We start from the raw sequence: 25027 nt of genomic DNA, 5'->3' as shown, positions 1-25027 counted from the left end.
GGCCAACACACAGCACCATACTGCGAGGCTGAGTTCCCATGACTCTGGGCCGCGCCGTCCCCAGGCACAACACTACAGTAATAATGGCCACCACACAGCACCATACTTCGAGGCTGAGTTCCCATGACTCCGGACCACGCTGTCCCCAGGTACAACACTACCGTAATAATGGCCAACACACAGCACCATACTGCGAGGCTGAGTTCCCATGACTCTGGGCCGCGCCGTCCCCAGGCACAACACTACAGTAATAATGGCCACCACACAGCACCATACTTCGAGGCTGAGTTCCCATGACTCTGGGCCGCGCCGTCCCCAGGCACAACACTACAGTAATAATGGCCGCCACACAGCACCATACTGCGAGGCTGAGTTCCCATGACTCTGGGCCGCGCCGTCCCCAGGCACAACAATACAGTAATAATGGCCGCCACACAGCACCATACTGAAAGGCTGAGTTCCCATGACTCCGGACCACACCAGCTCCAGGCACAACACTACAGTAATAATGGCCAACACACAGCACCCATACTGCGAGGCTGAGTTCCCATGACTCCGGACCACACCAGCTCCAGGCACAACACTACAGTAATAATGGCCACCACACAGCACCATACTGCGAGGCTGAGTTCCCATGACTCTGGGCCGCGCTGTCCCCAGGCACAACACTACAGTAATAATGGCCAACACACAGCACCCATACTGCGAGGCTGAGTTCCCATGACTCTGGGCCGTGCCGTCCCCAGGCACAACACTACAGTAATAATGGCCACCACACAGCACCATACTGCGAGGCTGAGTTCCCATGACTCTGGGCCGCGCCGTCCCCAGGCACAACACTACAGTAATAATGGCCAACACACAGCACCATACTGCGAGGCTGAGTTCCCATGACTCCGGACCACGCCGTCTCCAGGCACAACACTACAGTAATAATGGCCAACACACAGCACCATACTGCGAGGCTGAGTTCCCATGACTCCGGACCACGCCGTCTCCAGGCACAACACTACAGTAATAATGGCCAACACACAGCACCATACTGCGAGGCTGAGTTCCCATGACTCCGGACCGCACCAGCTCCAGGCACAACACTACAGTAATAATGGCCAACACACAGCACCATACTGCGAGGCTGAGTTCCCATGACTCTGGGCCGCGCCGTCCCCAGGCACAACACTACAATAATAATGGCCGCCACACAGCACCATACTGCGAGGCTGAGTTCCCATGACTCTGGACCGCGCCGGCTCCAGGCACAACACTACAGTAATAATGGCCGCCACACAGCACCATACTGCGAGGCTGAGTTCCCATGACTCTGGGCCGCGCCATCCCCAGGCACAACACTACAGCAAAAATGGCCAACACACAGCACCATACTGTGAGGCTGAGTTCCCATGACTCTGGACCGCGCCATCCCCAGGCACAACACTACAGTAATAATGGCCGCCACACAGCACCCATACTGCGAGGCTGAGTTCCCATGACTCCGGACCACGCCGGCTCCAGGCACAACACTACAGTAATAATGGCCGCCACACAGCACCATACTGCGAGGCTGAGTTCCCATGACTCCGGACCACGCCGTCTCCAGGCACAACACTACAGTAATAATGGCTGCCACACAGCACCATACTGCGAGGCTGAGTTCTCATGACTCCGGACCGCGCCATCCCCAGGCACAACACTACAGTAATAATGGCCAACACACAGCACCATACTGCGAGGCTGAGTTCCCATGACTCTGAGCCGCGCCGGCTCCAGGCACAACACTACAGTAATAATGGCCACCACACAGCACCATACTGAAAGGCTGAGTTCCCATGACTCCGGACCGCGCCGGCTCCAGGCACAACACTACAGTAATAATGGCCGCCACACAGCACCATACTGCGAGGCTGAGTTCCCATGACTCCGGACCGCGCCGGCTCCAGGCACAACACTACAGTAATAATGGCCACCACACAGCACCATACTGCGAGGCTGAGTTCCCATGACTCCGGACCACGCTGTCCCCAGGTACAACACTACAGTAATAATGGCCACCACACAGCACCATACTGCGAGGCTGAGTTCCCATGACTCTGGACCGCGTCACTCCCAGGCACAACACTACAGTAATAATGGCCGCCACACAGCACCATACTGCGAGGCTGAGTTCCCATGACTCTGGGCCGTGCCGTCCCCAGGCACAACACTACAGTAATAATGGCCGCCACACAGCACCATACTGAAAGGCTGAGTTCCCAAGACTCTGGGCCGTGCCAGCTCCAGGCACAACACTACAGTAATAATGGCCGCCACACAGCACCATACTGAAAGGCTGAGTTCCCAAGACTCTGGGCCGTGCCGTCCCCAGGCACAACACTACAATAATAATGGCCGCCACACAGCACCCATACTGCGAGGCTGAGTTCCCATGACTCTGGACCGCGCCGTCCCCAGGCACAACACTACAGTAATAATGGCCGCCACACAGCACCCATACTGCGAGGCTGAGTTCCCATGACTCCGGGCCGCGCCGTCCCCAGGCACAACACTACAGTAATAATGGCCACCACACAGCACCATACAGCGAGGCTGAGTTCCCATGACTCCGGACCGCGCCGTCCCCAGGCACAACACTACAGTAATAATGGCCGCTACACAGCACCATACTGCGAGGCTGAGTTCCCATGACTCCGGGCCGCGCCGTCTCCAGGCACAACACTACAGTAATAATGGCCGCTACACAGCACCATACAGCGAGGCTGAGTTCCCATGACTCCGGACCGCGCCGTCCCCAGGCACAACACTACAGTAATAATGGCCGCTACACAGCACCATACTGCGAGGCTGAGTTCCCATGACTCCGGACCGCGCCGTCCCCAGGCACAACACTACAGTAATAATGGCCACCACACAGCACCATACTGCGAGGCTGAGTTCCCATGACTCTGGACCGCACCAGCTCCAGGCACAACACTACAGTAATAATGGCCGCTACACAGCACCATACTGCGAGGCTGAGTTCCCATGACTCTGGGCCGCGCCACTCCCAGGCACAACACTACAGTAATAATGGCCGCTACACAGCACCATACTGCGAGGCTGAGTTCCCATGACTCTGGACCGCACCAGCTCCAGGCACAACACTACAGTAATAATGGCTGCTACACAGCACCATACAGCGAGGCTGAGTTCCCATGACTCTGGGCCGCGCCACTCCCAGGCACAACACTACAGTAATAATGGCCGCTACACAGCACCATACTGCGAGGCTGAGTTCCCATGACTCCGGACCGCGCCGTCCCCAGGCACAACACTACAATAATAATGGCCGCCACACAGCACCATACTGCGAGGCTGAGTTCCCATGACTCCGGACCGCACCAGCTCCAGGCACAACACTACAGTAATAATGGCCGCTACACAGCACCATACTGCGAGGCTGAGTTCCCATGACTCCGGACCGCGCCGTCCCCAGGCACAACACTACAGTAATAATGGCCGCTACACAGCACCATACTGCGAGGCTGAGTTCCCATGACTCCGGACCGCGCCGTCCCCAGGCACAACACTACAGTAATAATGGCCGCCACACAGCACCATACTGCGAGGCTGAGTTCCCATGACTCCGGACCGCGCCGTCCCCAGGCACAACACTACAATAATAATGGCCGCCACACAGCACCATACTGCGAGGCTGAGTTCCCATGACTCCGGACCGCACCAGCTCCAGGCACAACACTACAGTAATAATGGCCGCTACACAGCACCATACTGCGAGGCTGAGTTCCCATGACTCCGGACCGCGCCGTCCCCAGGCACAACACTACAGTAATAATGGCCGCTACACAGCACCATACTGCGAGGCTGAGTTCCCATGACTCCGGACCGCGCCGTCCCCAGACACAACACTACAGTAATAATGGCCGCTACACAGCACCATACTGCGAGGCTGAGTTCCCATGACTCCGGACCGCGCCGTCCCCAGACACAACACTAACAGATCAATCGATCCATTATTGATATTTTTGGAAGCATGGCATCTAGGGAAGTTGCATCCATAAAAAGACAGGACTCTCACTCCAAATGTAACTGCAAGAGGGATGACAGGTTGGCTATAGAATCTTCAGCGGGACCACCACATAGTCAGAAAACCCTTGGACAAAGGGGTAATGTGGTCGTCCTTTTATGAGATCATTATTGCCGAATATATATGCAGGATAGTGACAGTTACACGGTAAATCAGCGAACACATAAAAACATAGAAAAAGAAGAGATGATGCAGAGAAAAAACCATGGTGAAAGTATAGAGAATATATTTAGATCTGTCCCACAATATTATTAAACAGTCATATACATAGGTCTATTGTCATAAGAGGCATGAAAAAAAGTATAAAAACTAAATACCAAAGTTTTGCGCTCTAAGTAGAGATGAGCTAATTTGCTCAGATCCCTGCTTATTCAGCAAGCTATAGCGCTTACCAAATGAGCTGCAGAAGGAACCCGGATACATGAGGCTCGCCGGCTGATCAGCTGTTCGGCTCCGCAGCTGCATGTGTCGCAGCTGTGTGACAGCCATGACACATGCATGGAGAACCTGTTTATTGGGACCCAATCAAATTTGCTCATCTCTACTTAGGACACAAAAGTTTGGCATTTAGTTTTTATGCTTTTTCCATATGGGCATACCTCTTGTGAAAATAGACCTATGTATATGACTGTTTAAATATTATTGTGGGATAGGTCTAAATATATTCTCTACACTTACCCTATATTTTTTTCTCTGCATGATCTCTTCTTTTTCTGTTTTTATGTGTTCGCTGATTGTCCAAATAAAGATATTGTTTTTCTGAATTTTCTGTTTATGAGAGTAATCTTTGAAGACTTTGTTGTAGTCAGGAGTTAGCCAGAGGATGGTACATGGGGAAAAGCAGTATACTGTAGTTTGGAGGAAGCAGCAGGTGGAAGGAAATCTTTACTAAAGGCTGGGAGCTCAATAAACTCAAAAAGGAAGGAAGAGCCATGCCAGGTTTAATAAGAGTGTTCAGTCAGGGGATTACAAGATGGAGCCAATCAGAAATTCAGGGTGGAGCCAATCATAAACTCAGGGTGGAGCTAATCAGGAACTCGGGGTGGAGCCAGTCAGGAAATCAGGGTGGAGCCAATGAGGAACTCGGGGTGGAGACCATCAGAAACATAAGAGGGGAAAGGGGATGGGGGAACTACAAAACCCAAGATATTAGCAAAATTAAGATTATTTAGTCTAGACAAAAGACGACTGAGTGGCGATCTAATAACCATGTATAAGTATATAAGGGGACAATACAAATATCTCGCTGAGGATCTGTTTATACCAAGGAAGGTGACGGGCACAAGGGGGCATTCTTTGCGTCTGGAGGAGAGAAGGTTTTTCCACCAACATAGAAGAGGATTCTTTACTGTTAGGGCAGTGAGAATCTGGAATTGCTTGCCTGAGGAGGTGGTGATGGCGAACTCAGTCGAGGGGTTCAAGAGAGGCCTGGATGTCTTCCTGGAGCAGAACAATATTGTATCATACAATTATTAGGTTCTGTAGAAGGACGTAGATCTGGGGATTTATTATGATGGAATATAGGCTGAACTGGATGGACGCCTGGCTTTTTTTGGCCTTGCCAACTATGTTATGTTATTTGGGTTAGCACAGAACTGTCCAGCGAAAAGCTCGGTGGGAAGAGCTGCCTCCTGGTGCACAGTAGCTGCTGGTATCAAGTCCTGACAATACTCACTTCCTTCCAGGATGGCCTCTGGACATCTCAGGCGCTGGCTTCTCTGGATGTCTGTGATGAAAAGCTCTTGTAAGCCTGGCTGCATGTACGTTGCCCTCCGGCTCCCATGAATTCTTTTTTGTTCCATAACTCCTCCATTGTACCAAATATTGTAGTTTTCCTCTAAATCTTCTAGAGTCCAGAATTTCGTCCACAATGTCCTCTTCTTCACCATGGACTTTTTCTGATGGAGGAGGTGGCTGAGTTCTTCCTGGAGACGGCTTGTCACTGAATGGTTTGAGCAAGGACACATGAAACACAGGGTGAATTTTAAGGCTGTTAGGAAGTTTTAAACGGAAAGCAACTGGGTTAATTTGTGCAGAAATTTTAAAAGGTCCTATGAATTTTTGACCCAATTTAGAAGACTGTATGTGTGTTTTCAGATTTTTTGTAGAAAGTCAACCCTTGTCATCAACCTGAAGGGTAGGAGGGGTTTGCGACATTTATATGCTGTTTCTTTGTAATCTTTGTGGGCCTTTTGTAACATCTCAGTTAGTCCTTCTTGAGCTTTCTGCAACTCTGTACGTCTGTTTGTAACAGCAGGAACCAAATGACCAGATGCAAGTCATAGGTAGAAAAAATGGGCTCCGGGATGGAGAACTGTGCTTGGAGTTATTATAGGAAAATTCTGCTGTTGGTAGATAATCCACCCAGTCACCTGTTATGTTTGCTAATGACAAGTGTTATGAAGGCAATCCAGAAACACAGTGTGCTTAGCGATCAGAGCGCACACAGTGATCTGACAAATACCCCAAAATACAAGAACGAGCTCTGAGACGTGGAAACTCTGTAGACTGCACACCTGATCCTATCCTAAACACAACTAAAAGCGGCTGTGGATTGCGCCTAACAACTACCTAGGCAACTCGGCACAGCCTAAGAAACTAGCTAGCCTGAAGATAGAAAAATAGGCCTGACTTGCCCCAGAGAAATTCCCCAAAGGAAAAGGCAGCCCCCCACATATAATGACTGTGAGTAAGATGAAAAGACAAAACGTACGGATGAAATAGATTCAGCAAAGTGGGGCCCGATATTCTAGGACAGAGCGAGGACAGTAAAGCGAACTTTGCAGTCTACAAAAAACCCTAAAGCAAAACCACGCAAAGGGGCAAAAAAAACCCACCGTGCCGAACTAACGGCACGGCGGTACACCCTTTGCGTCTCAGAGCTTCCAGCAAAACAAAAGACAAGCTGGACAGAAAAAAAGCAACAAAAAAGCAAAAGGCACTTAGCTATACAGAGCAGCAGGTCACAGGAACAATCAGGAGAAGCTCAGATCCAACACTGAAACATTGACAAGGAGCAAGGATAGCAGCATCAGGCGGAGTTAAGTAATGAAGCAGTTAACGAGCTCACCAGAACACCTGAGGGAGGAAGCTCAGAAGCTGCAGTACCACTTGTGACCACAGGAGTGAATTCAGCCACAGAATTCACAACAGTACCCCCCCCTTGAGGAGGGGTCACCGAACCCTCACCAGAGCCCCCAGGCCGACCAGGATGAGCCGCATGAAAGGCACGAACAAGATCGGAAGCATGAACATCAGAGGCAAAAACCCAGGAATTATCTTCCTGAGCATAACCCTTCCATTTAACCAGATACTGGAGTTTCCGTCTAGAAACACGAGAATCCAAAATCTTCTCCACAATATACTCCAATTCCCCCTCCACCAAAACCGGGGCAGGAGGCTCAACAGATGGAACCATAGGTGCCACGTATCTCCGCAACAACGACCTATGGAATACATTATGTATGGAAAAGGAGTCTGGGAGGGTCAAACGAAAAGACACAGGATTGAGAACCTCAGAAATCCTATACGGACCAATAAAACGAGGTTTAAATTTAGGAGAGGAAACCTTCATAGGAATATGACGAGAAGATAACCAAACCAGATCCCCAACACGAAGTCGGGGACCCACACGGCGTCTGCGATTAGCGAAAAGTTGAGCTTTCTCCTGGGACAAGATCAAATTGTCCACTACCTGAGTCCAGATCTGCTGCAACCTATCCACCACAGAATCCACACCAGGACAGTCCGAAGACTCAACCTGTCCTGAAGAGAAACGAGGATGGAACCCAGAATTGCAAAAAAAAGGAGAAACCAAGGTAGCCGAGCTGGCCCGATTATTAAGGGCGAACTCAGCCAACGGCAAAAAGGACACCCAATCATCCTGGTCTGCAGAAACAAAACATCTCAGATATGTTTCCAAGGTCTGATTGGTTCGTTCGGTCTGGCCATTAGTCTGAGGATGGAAAGCCGAGGAAAAGGATAGGTCAATGCCCATCCTACCACAAAAGGCTCGCCAAAACCTTGAAACAAACTGGGAACCTCTGTCAGAAACAATATTCTCAGGAATGCCATGCAACCGAACCACATGCTGAAAGAACAAAGGTACCAAATCAGAGGAGGAAGGCAATTTAGCCAAGGGCACCAGATGGACCATTTTAGAAAAGCGATCACAGACCACCCAAATGACTGACATCTTTTGAGAAACGGGAAGGTCAGAAATGAAATCCATCGAAATATGTGTCCAAGGCCTCTTTGGGACCGGCAAGGGCAAAAGCAACCCACTGGCACGAGAACAGCAGGGCTTAGCCCTAGCACAAATCCCACAGGACTGCACAAAAGTACGTACATCCCGTGACAGAGATGGCCACCAGAAGGATCTAGCCAATCATCTGAGAAGATCAAAATGTCATCCAAGTAAACAATCAGGAATTTATCCAGATACTCACGGAAGATGTCATGCATAAAAGACTGAAACACAGATGGAGCATTGGCAAGTCCGAACGGCATCACTAGATACTCAAAATGACCCTCGGGCGTATTGAATGCAGTTTTCCATTCATCTCCTTGCCTGATTCTCACCAGATTATACGCACCACGAAGATCTATCTTAGTGAACCAACTAGCCCCCTTAATCCGAGCAAACAAGTCAGATAACAATGGCAAGGGATACTGAAATTTAACAGTGATCTTATTAAGAAGGCGGTAATCAATACACGGTCTCAGCGAACCATCCTTCTTGGCTACAAAGAAGAACCCTGCTCCCAGTGGTGATGACGATGGGCGAATATGTCCCTTCTCCAGGGATTCCTTCACATAACTGCGCATAGCGGCGTGTTCGGGCACGGATAAATTAAATAATCGACCTTTAGGGAATTTACTACCAGGAATCAAATTGATAGCACAATCACAATCCCTATGCGGAGGTAGAGCATCGGACTTGGGCTCTTCAAATACATCCTGATAATCAGACAAGAACTCTGGGACCTCAGAAGGGGTGGATGACGAAATCGACAAAAATGGAACATCACCATGTACCCCCTGACAACCCCAGCTGGATACCGACATGGAATTCCAATCCAATACTGGATTATGGGTTTGTAGCCATGGCAACCCCAACACGACCACATCATGCAGATTATGTAGCACCAGAAAGCGAATAACTTCCTGATGTGCAGGAGCCATGCACATGGTCAGCTGGGCCCAGTACTGAGGTTTATTCTTGGCCAAAGGTGTAGCATCAATTCCTCTCAATGGAATAGGACACCGCAAAGGCTCCAAGAAAAACCCACAACGTTTAGCATAATCCAAATCCATCAGATTCAGGGCAGCGCCCGAATCCACAAACGCCATGACAGAAAACGACGACAAAGAGCATATCAAGGTAATGGACAGAAGGAATTTGGACTGTACAGTACCAATGACGGCAGACCTAGCGGACCGCTTAGTGCGCTTAGGACAATCAGAAATAGCATGAGTGGAATCACCACAGTAGAAACACAGACCATTCAGACGTCTGTATTCCTGCCGTTCAACTCTAGTCATAGTCCTATCGCACTGCATAGGCTCAGGTTTAACCTCAGGCAGTACCGCCAAATGGTGCACAGATTTACGCTCGCGCAAGCGTCGACCGATCTGAATGGCCAAAGACAAAGACTCATTCAAACCAGCAGGCATAGGAAATCCCACCATGACATCCTTAAGAGCCTCAGAGAGACCCTTTCTGAACAAAGCTGCCAGCGCAGATTCATTCCACTGAGTGAGTACTGACCATTTCCTAAATTTCTGACAATATACTTCTATATCATCCTGACCCTGGCACAAAGCCAGCAAATTTTTCTCAGCCTGATCCACTGAATTAGGCTCATCGTACAGCAATCCAAGCGCCAGGAAAAACGCATCGACACTACTCAATGCAGGGTCTCCTGGCGCAAGAGAAAATGCCCAGTCTTGAGGGTCGCCGCGCAAAAAAGAAATAATAATCAAAACCTGTTGAATAGGATTACCAGAAGAATGAGGTTTCAAGGCCAGAAATAGCTTACAATTATTTTTGAAACTTAGAAACTTAGTTCTATCTCCAAAAAACAAATCAGGAATAGGAATTCTTGGTTGTAACATAGATTTCTGATCAATAGTATCTTGAATTTCTTGTACATTTATAACGAGATTATCCATTGAAGAGCACAGACCCTGAATATCCATGTCCACACCTGTGTCCAGAATCACCCAAATGTCTAGGGGAAAAAAAAAAAAAGTGAACACAGAGCAGAAAAAAAAAAAAAAAATGATGTCAGAACTTTTTCTTTCCCTCTATTGAGAATCATTAGTTAGGCTCCTTGTACTGTTATGTTTGCTAATGACAGGTGTTATGAAGGCAATCCAGAAACACAGTGTGCTTAGCGATCAGAGCGCACACAGTGATCTGACAAATACCCAAAAATACAAGAACGAGCTCTGAGACGTGGAAACTCTGTAGACTGCACACCTGATCCTATCCTAAACACAACTAAAAGCGGCTGTGGATTGCGCCTAACAACTACCTAGGCAACTCGGCACAGCCTAAGAAACTAGCTAGCCTGAAGATAGAAAAATAGGCCTGACTTGCCCCAGAGAAATTCCCCAAAGGAAAAGGCAGCCCCCCACATATAATGACTGCGAGTAAGATGAAAAGACAAAACGTACGGATGAAATAGATTCAGCAAAGTGGGGCCCGATATTCTAGGACAGAGCGAGGACAGTAAAGCGAACTTTGCAGTCTACAAAAAACCCTAAAGCAAAACCACGCAAAGGGGGCAAAAAAAACCCCACCGTGCCGAACTAACGGCACGGCGGTACACCCTTTGCGTCTCAGAGCTTCCAGCAAAACAAAAGACAAGCTGGACAGAAAAAAGGAAACAAAATAGCAAAAAAGCACTTAGCTATACAGAGCAGCAGGTCACAGGAACAATCAGGAGAAGCTCAGATCCAACACTGAAACATTGACAAGGAGCAAGGATAGCAGCATCAGGCGGAGTTAAATAATGAAGCAGTTAACGAGCTCACCAGAACACCTGAGGGAGGAAGCTCAGAAGCTGCAGTACCACTTGTGACCACAGGAGTGAATTCAGCCACAGAATTCACAACAGTCACCATTATCATAAAGTACAATATGTCTCAAGAAAACAGTCTCCAAATTAGTTGGAGCTGTTGAAGCGTTCTAGAGTTATGACCTCATAATGTGACAGTGGTTAGAATTATTAAAATTAGCCTGGTCAGGAAGGTGAAAACAGGATTCGCGGTGAAGGGGCTAAAAGAAAGATCAATGTCTTTATAAGGCTGGATAAGAAAACAGTCAGATTCGTATCCATCTTTAATCTTCATTAAAATTTCTTTGGTGTCCAGTATTGCCCGCAAACTTTTTGGACATAGAATGGTACAGTCAGTGCTAGACATCTGTGGAGATACTTAGGGTCAGTGGGTGCCCTTGTCTGCTAGCCGAAACCGTATGGACCATGGATCATCCCATCGAACGCCCGCTCTCCTTTCCTGTGGGCAGAACACTACTCAAACAACACAGGGTGAAGGTAAAACAGTGTGACAATGCTTTATTGAACCGCAAAACTAGCAGACAACATGTAGAACAGTCCCAGCAAAATTCACCAAGATGGTGCATATTACAGAGTCTTACCCTTCTCCTAACTCGCCGGGATAAGAGCAGCTCTTACTTTAGATCTTCCAGCGTTGGCAACCCCACCTATGGCATGCACAGAGACAAGGTAACAACAAGCTTAGGAAGATGACAGTCCATTCAGGTACAAGGCTAGTTATTATTATTATTATTATTTATTATTATAGCGCCATTTATTCCATGGCGCTTTACATGTGAGGAGGGGTATACATAATAAAACAAGTACAATAATCTTGAAAAATACAAGTCACAACTGGTACAGGAGGAGAGAGGACCCTGCCCGCGAGGGCTCACAATCTACAAGAGATGGGTGAGGATACAGTAGGTGAGGGTAGAGCTGGCCGTGCAGCGGTTTGGTCAATCGGTGGTTACTGCAGGTTGTAGGCTTGTCGGAAGAGGTGGGTCTTCAGGTTCTTTTTGAAGGTTTCGATGGTAGGCGAGAGTCTGATATGTTGTGGTAGAGCATTCCAGAGTAGGGGGGATGCACGAGAGAAATCTTGTATGCGATTGTGGGAAGAGGAGATAATAGGGGAGTAGAGAAGGAGATCTTGTGAGGATCGGAGGTTGCGTGCAGGAAAGTACCGGGAGACGAGGTCACAGATGTATGGAGGAGACAGGTTGTGGATGGCTTTATATGTCATGGTTAGGCTTTTGTACTGGAGTCTCTGGGTGATGGGGAGCCAGTGCAGGGATTGACAGAGGGGAGAGGCCGGGGAATAGCGGGGGGACAGGTGGATTAGTCGGGCAGCAGAGTTTAGAATAGATTGGAGGGGTGCAAGAGTGTTAGAGGGGAGGCCACAGAGCAGGAGGTTACAGTAGTCAAGGCGGGAGATGATGAGGGCATGGACTAGGGTTTTTGCAGATTCTTGGTTTAGGAATGTGCGGATCCGTGAAATATTTTTGAGTTGGAGGCGGCAGGAAGTGGAAAGGGTTTGGATTTGTGGTTTAAAGGAGAGATCAGTGTCAAGGATTACCCCAAGACAGCGGGCTTGTGGGACTGGGGAGAGTGGGCAGCCGTTTACTGTAATGGATAGGTTCGTTGGGGAGATCGCGTGAGATGGGGGAAAGATGATGAATTCTGTTTTGTCCATGTTAAGTTTTAGAAATCTAGTGGAGAAGAAGGATGAAATAGCAGACAGACATTGAGGGATTCTGGTTAGTAGGGAGGTGATATCTGGTCCAGAGATGTAGATCTGTGTGTCGTCAGCATAGAGATGATACTGAAAGCCGTGAGATTCTATGAGCTGTCCCAGGCCAAAGGTGTAGATGGAGAAGAGCAGGGGTCCTAGAACTGAACCTTGCGGGACTCCGACAGATAGGGGGCGAGGTGAGGAGGTGGTGTGTGAGTGGGAGACGCTGAATGTACGGTCAGTTAGGTATGATGAGATCCAGGATAGGGCCAATTCTGTGATGCCAAGGGATGAGAGGGTCTGCAGCAGCAGGGAATGGTCCACTGTGTCAAAGGCAGAGGACAGGTCCAGGAGGAGGAGGACAGAGTAGTGTCGCTTGCTCTTGGCGGTTAATAGGTCATTGGTGACCTTAGTTAGGGCAGTTTCAGTGGAGTGGTGTGACCGGAAGCCTGATTGAAAGCGGTCGAAGAAGGAGCAGGAAGATAGATGGGAGGACAGTTCAATATGGACATGTTGTTCCAGTAGTTTTGAGGCAAAGGGGAGAAGTGATATAGGGCGATAGCTAGATACAGAGGATGGGTCAAGAGAGGGCTTTTTGAGGATAGGTGTGATTGTGGCATGTTTAAAGCTTGAGGGGAAAATGCCAGTTGTTAGTGATAGGTTAAAGAGATGGGTTAGGGTTGGGATGAAGACTGTGGTGAGGTTTGGGATGAAGTGGGATGGGAGTGGGTCAAGTGCACAGGTGGTGAGATGCGATCTTGAGAGTAGAGTGGAGAGTCCGTCTTCTGTAATGGTGGAGAAGTTGGTTTTGGAGGTGGAGGGCTGGGTAGTTGGGAGGAAGGGTTCTGGGGGTTGTTTACTAAAATTGTCTCTGATGTTCTCAATTTTCTGCTTGAAAAATGAGGCGAAGTCTTCAGCTGAGATGAGTGGGGAGGGAGGAGGTGCTGGGGGACGGAGGAGAGAGTTGAAGGTGTTGAATAACTGTTTGGGGTTGTGAGACAGAGAGGATATGAGAGATGAGAAGTAGGTTTGTTTTGCTGTGGCGAGCATGGTTTTGAAAGCAGTGAGGGACTGTTTGAATGCGATGAAGTGCTCGATGGAGTGGGATCTTTTCCATCTGCGCTCAGCAGCTCTGGAAGCTCGCCTCAGTTCTTTTGTCATGCTGGTGTGCCAGGGTTGTCTGTTGATTTTGCGAGCTTTGGTATGTGTGAGAGGGGCAAGAGATTCCAAAGCTGCAGCTATTGTGGTGTTATATAGAGCGGCAGCATCATCCGCATTGTGTAGGGAGCTTATGTCTGTGAGAGGGAGGAGGGATTCAGAGAGTGAGTGAAGATCAAGGTGTTTAAGATTTCTGCGAGGGTGTGAGAGTTTGTGGGGTGGGGGTTGTAGACAAGGAGTGGAAAGGGAAGAGAATGTAAGTAGGTTGTGGTCAGAAAGAGGAAGAGGTGAGTTTGAGAGGTTAGATAGGGAGCAGAGGCGGGTGAGAATGAGGTCCAGTGTGTGACCATCTTTGTGGGTGGCTGTAGAAGACCATTGAGTGAGGCCAAAGGAGGAAGTGAGAGATAGAAGTTTAGTGGCAGCTGAGAGGGAAGTGTCAATGGGGATGTTGAAGTCGCCCATGATGATAGTGGGGATGTCAGCGGCGAGGAAGTGGAGTAGCCAGGTGGTGAAGTGGTCGAAGAAGGTGGTGGCTGGCCCTGGGGGACGGTAGATGACAGCCAGTTGGAGGTTGGAGGGGGAGTAGATGCGCACAGAGTGCACCTCAAAGGAAGGGAGGATAACAGAGGGTGGCAGTGGGATTGGGGTGAAGGAGCAGTTATCTGACAGGAGAAAACCAACTCCTCCGCCATGCTTGCTGCTGGGGCGGGGTGTGTGAGAAAGGTGGAAGCCACCGTAAGAGAGTGCCGCAGGGGAGGCTGTGTCAGAAGGGGTGAGCCAGGTTTCAGTGATGCCGAGGAAGGAGAGTTTGTTATTGATAAAGAGGTCATGGATAAATGGAAGTTTATTGCAGACAGAGCATGCGTTCCATAGTGCTCCAGATAGGGAAATTGGGGGAGTGGGGGCAGGATGAATGGGTATGAGGTTACTGTGGTTGCGAGGACGTGTAGAGGCTCGTGGCAGGGGATTAGAAATGAGTGTGGGGATGTGATGAGGAGGGCCAGGATTTGGGGATATGTCGCCAGCAATGAGGAGCAGCAGACAGAGCGTTAGAAGGTGTGAGCTGGATAGGTCATGATGTGGCCGTGTGTGCCTGGCGAGAAAGGATTGTATGTGGAGGAATAGTTCTGTGGAGGAGGTGAGATGACTGGGGAGGATGGAGGGAGAAATGACTAGTTCTTTACTGGGTGGAGGGACTACAGGAGATAGGAAGAAATAGAGTAGTATGGGGGTGAATGTGAAAAGAAACCGAAACATTATAGTGGTTTTCTATTCCTTTACCTTCCAGTCAATTCCAGTCCAATTCTAGTCTAATTCATAGCAATTAAAAAACTGCAATTTAAAAATGCAATTTCTAAGATGGTCAGACACGTCTGGTCAGACTCATGGCTATGAATTTATGGGCACCTAAGGGCTCACAGCTGAGAGGGAGGATGTGGGCGTGTGTGTCTAGAGCACATGTTCACAGTTAAGCCAGGTCATAAAGAGGGGGTGGGGTAGATGGCCACTCAGGTATGCAAGCAAGAAGCAAGGGAAGTGAAATACGAATGGATAGAAAACAATGGGTAAGCAAAGCGTACCAGGTGGGAATTATATGCAGTTCACATAAACACACATTGCAGGAAAGGCAGAGTAGATGGACAGCAGCATACCAGGTGGGAATTATATGCAGTTCACATAAACACACATTGCAGGAAAGGCAGAGTAGATGGACAGCAGCATACCAGGTGGGAATTATATGCAGTTCACATAAACACACATTGCAGGAAAGGCAGAGTAGATGGACAGCAGCATACCAGGTGGGAATTATATGCAGTTCACATAAACACACATTGCAGGAAAGGCAGAGTAGATGGACAGCAGCATACCAGGTGGGAATTATATGCAGTTCACATAAACACACATTGCAGGAAAGGCAGAGTAGATGAACAGCAGCATACCTGTGGGTAGACAAAACAGCTTGATTAGAGGATACAGGTGGTGATGAGGATGATGAAAGTACAGCAGTGATGAATGCTCAAATGCCCCATGGAATTCTAGTCTAATTCATAGCAATTAAAAAACTGCAATTTAAAAATGCAATTTCTAAGATGGTCAGACACGTCTGGTCAGACTCATGGCTATGGTCACAACCTGGCTTCTCCAAACATCTCCATGGAGCCAGGCAACCAGTGGGTCCCAATCCTGGCTTTTACCAGATGTGTCTGTGAGGAACTGGCCACAGACTAAAGTCTATTGGACCAATGCTCATAGAGTGGAGTCCACAGCAAACCTCAAACTACTGCTTCCTTCTTTTTGGTGGCCTAATTGTAGGAAGGATTTGAGAAAATATGTTTCCTACTGTTTAACATGCGCACGGTACGAGACGCCACGATCTTCTCCTCTTGGACTCCTTCAACCTCTTCCAGTTTAATCCAGGCCTTGGGGATCAATCTCAATGGATGTTATCGTGGACCTACCTCCATATAAAGAAATGACTGTTATCCTTGTTGTGGTGGATCGTCTCCCTAAGATGGCCCATTTTATTCCAACTAAAGAGATTCCTACAGGTGAACAAACTACAGAATTAGTGGTCAAAGAGATATTGAGGCTGCATGGAATTCCTGACAATGTCGTTTCTGATAGAGGTGTTCAGTTTACATCAAGATTTTGGAAAACCTTCTGTACAGCTTTAGGAATTACTGTCAATCTACTGCCTTCCACCCACAATCCAATGACCAGACTGAAAGAGCTAACCAAACTCTCAAGCAATACCTGCGCTATTTTATTTTTTAATAATAATAATCTTTATATATAGCACCAATATATTCCGCAGCGCTTAACGGTTTAACAGTTTAAAACACAACAGTCATAAGGAACAACGTTAACAATACAATAATTAAAGCGAAATAAGCCGCCCCTGCTGGTGAGAGCTTACAATCTAGGGATGTTATTCTGGATTATCTCAATGAGAATAACTGTTTAACTCCATATCAGCATGGGTTTATGAGAAATTGCTCCTGTCAAACCAATCTAATCAGTTTTTATGAAGAGGTAAGCTATAGGCTGGACCACGGTGAGTCATTGGACGTGGTATATCTCGATTTTTCCAAAGCGTTTGATACCGTGCCACACAAGAGGTTGGTACACAAAATGAGAATGCTTGGTCTGGGGGAAATTGTGTGTAAATGGGTTAGTAACTGGCTTAGTGATAGAAAGCAGAGGGTGGTTATAAATGGTATAGTCTCTAACTGGGTCGCTGTGACCAGTGGGGACCGCAGGGGTCAGTATTGGGACCTGTTCTCTTCAACATATTCATTAATGATCTGGTAGAAGGTTTACACAGTAAAATATTGATATTTGCAGATGATACAAAACTATATAAAGCAGTTAATACAAGAGAAGATAGTATTCTGCTACAGATGGATCTGGATAAGTTGGAAACTTGGGCTGAAAGGTGGCAGATGAGGTTTAACTATGATAAATGTAAGGTTATACACATGGGAAGAAGGAATCAATATCACCATTACACACTGAACGGGAAACCACTGGGTAAATCTGACAGGGAGAAGGACTTGGGGATCCTAGTTAATGATAAACTTACCTGGAGCAGCCAGTGCCAGGCAGCAGCTGCCAAGGCAAACAGGATCATGGGGTGCATTAAAAGAGGTCTGGATACACATGATGAGAGCATTATACTGCCTCTGTACAAATCCCTAGTTAGACCGCACATGGAGTACTGTGTCCAGTTTTGGGCACCGGTGCTCATGAAGGATATAATGGAACTAGAGAGAGTACAAAGGAGGACAACAAAATTAATAAAGGGGATGGGAGAACTACAATACCCAGATAGATTAGCGAAATTAGGATTATTTAGTCTAGAAAAAAGACGACTGAGGGGCGATCTAATAACCATGTATAAGTATATAAGGGGACAATACAAATATCTCGCTGAGGATCTGTTTATACCAAGGAAGGTGACGGGCACAAGGGGGCATTCTTTGCGTCTGGAGGAGAGAAGGTTTTTCCACCAACATAGAAGAGGATTCTTTACTGTTAGGGCAGTGAGAATCTGGAATTGCTTGCCTGAGGAGGTGGTGATGGCGAACTCAGTCGAGGGGTTCAAGAGAGGCCTGGATGTCTTCCTGGAGCAGAACAATATTGTATCATACAATTATTAGGTTCTGTAGAAGGACGTAGATCTGGGTATTTATTATAATGGAATATAGGCTGAACTGGATGGACAAATGTCTTTTTTCGGCCTTACTAACTATGTTACTATGTTACTATGATTCTAGAGATGTTCTTTAGGTGTAAGCGGCACGAGCGGGCAAGAGATTGTATATGGGATGTGAAGGAGAGATCGGAGTCAAACATAACACCCAGACAGCGCGCCTGCTGCCGGGGTGTTATTATGGTGCCACCCACGGAGAGGGAAATGTCAGATATAGGGAGGTTAATAGATGGTGGGAGCAGAAGTTCAGTTTTGGAGAGGTTGAGTTTCAGATAGAGAGCGGACATGATGTCAGAGACTGCGGACAGTCAGTGGCGTTCTGTAGTACAGCGAGGGGTAAGGTCAGGGGATGACGTGTATAGTTGTGTGTCGTCGGCATAAAGATAGTACTGAAAGCCAAATCTGCTGATGGTCTGTCCAAATGGGGCCGTGTAGAGGGATAAGAGAAGGGGGCCAAGGACTGAGCCCTGAGGTACCCCAACAGCGAGAGGAAGAGGAGATGAAGTGGAGCCAGAGAACAGAACACTGAAGGAGCGGTCAGAAAGATAGGAGGAGAACAAGGAGAGAGCAGTGTCCTTAATGCCAAGTGACTGGAGCCTAGAGAGAAGGAGAGGGTGGGCAACAGTGTCGAAGGCTGCAGAAAGGTCGAGAAGAATGAGCAGAGAGTGGTCACCATTACACTTTGCTGTCAGAAGGTCATTGGTCACTTTGATGAGTGCAGTTTCTGTCGAATATAAGGGGCCGAAGCTGGACTGTGAAAGGTCTAGGAGGGAATGAGTGGAGAGGTAACGGGTAAGGCGGGAGTATATCAGGCGCTCCAAGAGTTTCGAGATGAAGGGGAGGTTGGAGACTGGTCTGTAGTTATTTGTGCAGGATGCATAGAGAGAGGGTTGGGAGCGGATTTCCTGACGGATATTGTCTATTTTCTCTATAAAGTGGGAGGCCAGGTCATCAGCACAAATGTCTGATAGGGGCTTGTGATTTTGGCCTGAGGAGGGAGTGAAAGGTGTCAAAAAATTTCTTGGGGTTGTTGGATAGTGAGGAGATCAGAGTGGTAAAGTAGGTCTGTTTGGCGAGGTGAAGGGCAGAATTATAGGTCCTTAACATAAATTTGAAGTGTATGAAGTCTTCTGGTGTGCGTGTTTTCCTCCATAAGCGTTCAGCACACCTAGAGCATCGCTGGAGAAATCGGGTTTGCGATGTGAGCCAGGGCTGTTTCACTCTGTTTGGAGGTTCTGAGGGTGAGGGGAGCTACTTGGTCCAGGGTGCTTCTAAGAGTGTTATTGAAGTGATGTACAGCCAGATCAGGACAGGAAAAGGAAGAGATTAGGGACAATGAGTGTAAGGAGTCTGAAAGTGTATGAGGGTTAATGGCTTGTAGATTTCTGACTGAATGGTAGGTAGGAGGGTGCTGGGGTGAGCGAGGGATTGTGAGTGGGAAGGAGAGAATGTTGTGGTCAGAGAGGGGAAGCGGTGAGTTATCTAGAAAGGAGATTGAACAGAGCCGGACAAAGACCAGGTCCAGGGTGTTACCGTCTTTGTGTGTTTCAGAGGTTGAGAGATGTGAGAGGCCCGAGAGAAGTGGTCAGTGATAGAAGCTGGGATGCAGATGTGGAAGTGGGGCTGTTTAAAGGGATGTTGAAGTCTCCCAGGATAAGGGTTGGGAGTTCTGAGAATATGTAGTGCGACAGCCAGGCTGAGAAGTGGTCAAGGAACTGGGTGGGCGAGCCTGGGGGCCAGTATATGACCGCTACCCTGAGGGAGAGGGGACGGAAGAGCCTGATGGTGTGGACCTCAAAAGAAGGGACAGAGAGTGATGGGACAGGGGAGATGACCTGGAACGTGCATTGTGGGAAGAGGAGTATGCCAACTCCACCACCAGGTCTGTTTGTGGGTCTCGGGGAATGTGAGAATTGTAGGCCTCCATGGGAAATGGCAGCAGGAGAGACAGTGTCAGAATCCTGAATCCAGGTCTCAGTGAGGGCCAGCAGATTCAGAGAGTTGTTCAGAAAGTAATTGTACAGAAAAGGAAGTTTGTTACATACAGACCGTGGATTCCAAAGGGCACAATTAAAAGAAGGATATGAAGATGTGCAAGTAATATTATTAAGATTAGTGTGGTTTTGATATGAGGTAGGATAGGGGTTGAGGTTGGGGGATGGTGGACCAGGGTTGGGGGAGATGTCCCCCGAAATCAGAAGGAGTAGGAGGATAAAGAGCAAGTAGGTATTGGAATTGCAAGAAGTTTTTTTGTGCAATGTGTTTGGGCAAGATGGGCTAAGGTTTTTCAAGAAGGTGAGAAGTGCATGGGAGCTGTACATGGGAGAGGGAAGGAGAGAGGGGCTGATGTGTATGAGTCATGGTGGAGGGGGGATTGGGCGGTGGATGGCAGAGGAACATAGGAGGATAGGAATAAAGCACATGGATAAAAGGGATTGCAAAGGGTGGGCTACCTGACTCCTGCCCTGACTAACTGCCATGGAATAACTGCCTTTTGATTAATGCTTATCTTCTGGGATGCTTGCGTGCACCCCTACATGCCTGCACCCTTTAGGAGATGTCTAAATTTTATAGTCCACAATACTGAGTCAGAATAGATGGATTGTGGGAACTGATTAGAGATAATTTGGCAGCTGAGGCCAGCACACCAGGAGGTGGTTAGATGATCAAAGACATTGGGGCTGGCTACATCTGGCTATATGCTATAACACCTTCCACCATATAACATCTAGAATGACCACAGTCATGGATATACATCAAACAGTGAGTAAAACATACAATGCGACAATCATTTAGCAGGCACATTCAAATATGTTGCTAGATGGTAAAGTGGCAGATGACAGACAGCAGGCAGCAATCAGAGGTGGGAAGTTGTACCATTAGATATATTGCAGCAGATGAGACAGCAAGCAGAGGGCATGATGACAGGGTGGATTATCTACCAACAGCAGAATTTTCCTATTATAACTCCAAGCACAGTTCTCCATCCCAGAGCCCATTTTTTCTAACTATGACTTGCATCTGGTATTTATTCCTAATCTTCCATTTAATACTTTGGTTCCTGCTGTTACAAACAGACGTACAGAGTTGCAGAAAGTTCAAAAAGAACTAACTGAGATGTTACAAAAGGTCCAAGAGACAGCAAATGAACATCGCAAACCCCTCCTACCCTGGACAAGGTTTCACTTTCTACAAAAATCTGAAAACACACATACAGTCTTCTAAATTGGGTGAAAAATTTATAGGAACTTTTCAAATTTCTGCACAAATTAACCCAGTTGCTTTCCGTTTAAAACTTCCAAACAGTCTTAAAATTCAGCCTGTGTTTCATGTGTCCTTGCTCAAACCATTCAGTGAGAAGCCGTTTCCAGGAAGAACTCAGCCACCTCCTCCATCAGAAAAAGTCCATGGTGAAGAAGAGGACATTGTGGACGAAATTCTGGACTCTAGAAGATTTAGAGGAAAACTACAATATTTGGTACAATGGAGGAGTTATGGAACAAAAAAGAATTCATGGGAGCCGGAGGGCAACGTAGATGCAGCCCGGCTTACAAGAGCTTTTCATCACAGACATCCAGAGAAGCCAGCGCCTGAGATGTCCAGAGGCCATCCTGGAAGGAGGGGAGTCAGGACTTGATCCCAGCAGCTACTGTGCACCAGGAGGCAGCTCTTCCCACCGAGCTTTTCGCTGGACAGTTCTGTGCTAACCCAAATAACATAACATAGTTGGCAAGGCCAAAAAAAGCCAGGCGTCCATCCAGTTCAGCCTATATTCCATCATAATAAATCCCCAGATCTACGTCCTTCTACAGAACCTAATAATTGTATGATACAATATTGTTCTGCTCCAGGAAGACATCCAGGCCTCTCTTGAACCCCTCGACTGAGTTCGCCATCACCACCTCCTCAGGCAAGCAATTCCAGATTCTCACTGCCCTAACAGTAAAGAATCCTCTTCTATGTTGGAGGAATAACCTTCTCTCCTCTAGACACAGAGAATGCCAGAAAAAAACAGAAGTATTCAGCTCACCCATGAAAGTCCAAAAGCTGTGGTTGTAGCATCCGAGCAGGGAAAAGACGACTCCGCTGTGACGTGGATGAAGCACCAAACAAAGCAAGATTTCCAGCTCCAGGACGTAAATATAAAAATATTGTATCTTTATTCCATAATTTAAAATAGCAAAGGCTGACAAAAAAAACAGAGAAAAGATCACACGGCAGTCATAACTGAACGCGTTTCGAACACTAGGTTCTTAGTCCTCAGTATCAGAGAATGCCCCCTTGTGACCATCGCCTTCCTTGGTATAAACAGATCCTCAGCGAGATATTTGTATTGTCCCCTTATATACTTATACATGGTTATTAGATCGCCCCTCAGTCGTCTTTTTTCTAGACTAAATAATCCCAATTTAGCTAATCTCTCTGGGTATTGTACTTCTCCCATCCCCTTTATTAATTTTGTTGCCCTCTTTTGTACTCTCTCTAGTTCCATTATATCCTTCCTGAGCACCGGTGCCCAAAACTGGACACAGTACTCCATGTGCGGTCTAACTAGGGATTTGTACAGAGGCAGTATAATGCTCTCATCATGTGTATCCAGACCTCTTTTAATGCACCCCATGATCCTGTTTGCCTTGGCAGCTGCTGCCTGGCACTGGCTGCTCCAGGTAAGTTTATCATTAACTAGGATCCCCAAGTCCTTCTCCCTGTCAGATTTACCCAGTGGTTTCCCATTCAGTGTGTAATGGTGATATTGATTCCTTCTTCCCATGTGTATAACCTTACATTTATCATTGTTAAACCTCATCTGCCACCTTTCAGCCCAAGTTTCCAACTTATCCAGATCCATCTGTAGCAGAATACTATCTTCTCTTGTATTAACTGCTTTACATAGTTTTGTATCATCTGCAAATATCGATATTTTACTGTGTAAACCTTCTACCAGATCATTAATGAATATGTTGAAGAGAACAGGTCCCAATACCGACCCCTGCGGTCCCCACTGGTCACAGCGACCCAGTTAGAGACTATACCATTTATAACCACCCTCTGCTTTCTATCACTAAGCCAGTTACTAACCCATTTACACACATTTTCCCCCAGACCAAGCATTCTCATTTTGTGTACCAACCTCTTGTGCGGCACGGTATCAAACGCTTTGGAAAAATCGAGATATACCACGTCCAATGACTCACCGTGGTCCAGCCTATAGCTTACCTCTTCATAAAAACTGATTAGATTGGTTTGACAGGAGCGATTTCTCATAAACCCATGCTGATATGGAGTTAAACAGTTATTCTCATTGAGATAATCCAGAATAACATCCCTCAGAAACCCTTCAAATATTTTACCAACAATAGAGGTTAGACTTACTGGCCTATAATTTCCAGGTTCACTTTTAGAGCCCTTTTTGAATATTGGCACCACATTTGCTATGCGCCAGTCCTGCGGAACAGACCCTGTCGCTATAGAGTCCCTAAAAATAAGAAATAATGGTTTATCTATTACATTACTTAGTTCTCTTAGTACTCGTGGGTGTATGCCATCCGGACCCGGAGATTTATCTATTTTTATCTTATTTAGCCGGTTTCGCACCTCTTCTTGGGTTAGATTCTCCCCAATCTCTGTAGGACAATATGGACATGTTCCTGGTGAGTGTCCACCGAGGTAAATCACAACAAATCTTCCAATGCAATCAGAGAAAATATCATTCATAACGCTTTGAAATACAGCAGGTGCATTGGATAATCCAAACTGCATGGCAAGTTTTTCAAAAACACCCTCAGATGTTAAAAACGCCGTTTTCCACTCATCGCCCTTCCGGATGCAAATCAAATTGTAAGCCCCTCTAAGATCAAGCTTAGAGAATACCCTGGCCCCCAGAAACTGATTATATAGGTTGAAGATAAGTGGAAGTGGGTAAGTAATTTTAACAGTGATCTTCTTCTCGGAAATCAAGACAAGAATGGAAACCTCCATCTTTCTTTGTAACAAAGAAAAATTCAGTAGCTACAGGGGAGGAGAAAGGACGAATATGACCCTTCCGTAAACTTTTGCTAACATATTCTTTCAATGTAGTCCAGTCAGGCCATGACAAATGGCGAGCTGTAGGCAATTAAGCGCTAAGAATAAGATCAACAGCACAATCATAGGGATGATGGGGAGGTAGCATCGCCGCCTCGTTCTCCAAGAACACATCTCCAAAGTCCTTCAGGTACCCAGGAAAACCCTTCAGACTAGCAGAGCATATTTGTACATTTTTTAGACATTTCTTAGAACAGTTGGGGCTACATTTCACAATCTGACAACAATTAATAGCAGGATTGTCAATCTGCAACAATAGAAGCCCCAGTACCAATCCAGCAGGTAAATGATCCTGCTCAAAACAGGAGATGGATTCCGAGTGGAGCGCTCCCACTTGGAGAGTGGAATCCACCTTTGCTCTCTTGACCAAATTGTGAGCTAATGGTGTCTTGTCAAGGGCGATGGCTTGAATGGGTCTTTCTAAACTCTGCCCCTAACCCTAACTTCAGAACCAGTCTCGAATCAATAAAGTTAGCAGCAGACCCACAGTCAATGAACGAGAATGTTGATAACACCTGGTTCTCAAAGAATAACATTGTATTTATCAGTACTTTATCAGATGAAGAAAAAGGTAGTTTACTGTTAGGGCAGTGAGAATCTGGAATTGCTTGCCTGAGGAGGTGGTGATGGCGAACTCAGTCGAGGGGTTCAAGAGAGGCCTGGATGTCTTCCTGGAGCAGAACAATATTGTATCC

At 47.2% G+C, this 25027-nt stretch overlaps 1 protein-coding gene across 2 annotated transcripts in view; it reads left to right on the top strand.

Annotated features, from left to right (window-relative positions):
• Positions 1–25027, top strand: part of LOC138647079 (vitamin D3 hydroxylase-associated protein-like) — a 160574-nt gene that overhangs the window by 113907 nt on the left and 21640 nt on the right. The window lies entirely within an intron of this gene.

The sequence above is a fragment of the Ranitomeya imitator genome, chromosome 8 (genome assembly GCF_032444005.1).
Source record: "Ranitomeya imitator isolate aRanImi1 chromosome 8, aRanImi1.pri, whole genome shotgun sequence".
NCBI classification, from domain to species: Eukaryota; Metazoa; Chordata; class Amphibia; order Anura; family Dendrobatidae; genus Ranitomeya; species Ranitomeya imitator.
The sequence above is the reverse complement of the archived record's forward strand: the minus strand, read 5'-3'. Positions and strand labels throughout refer to the sequence as shown.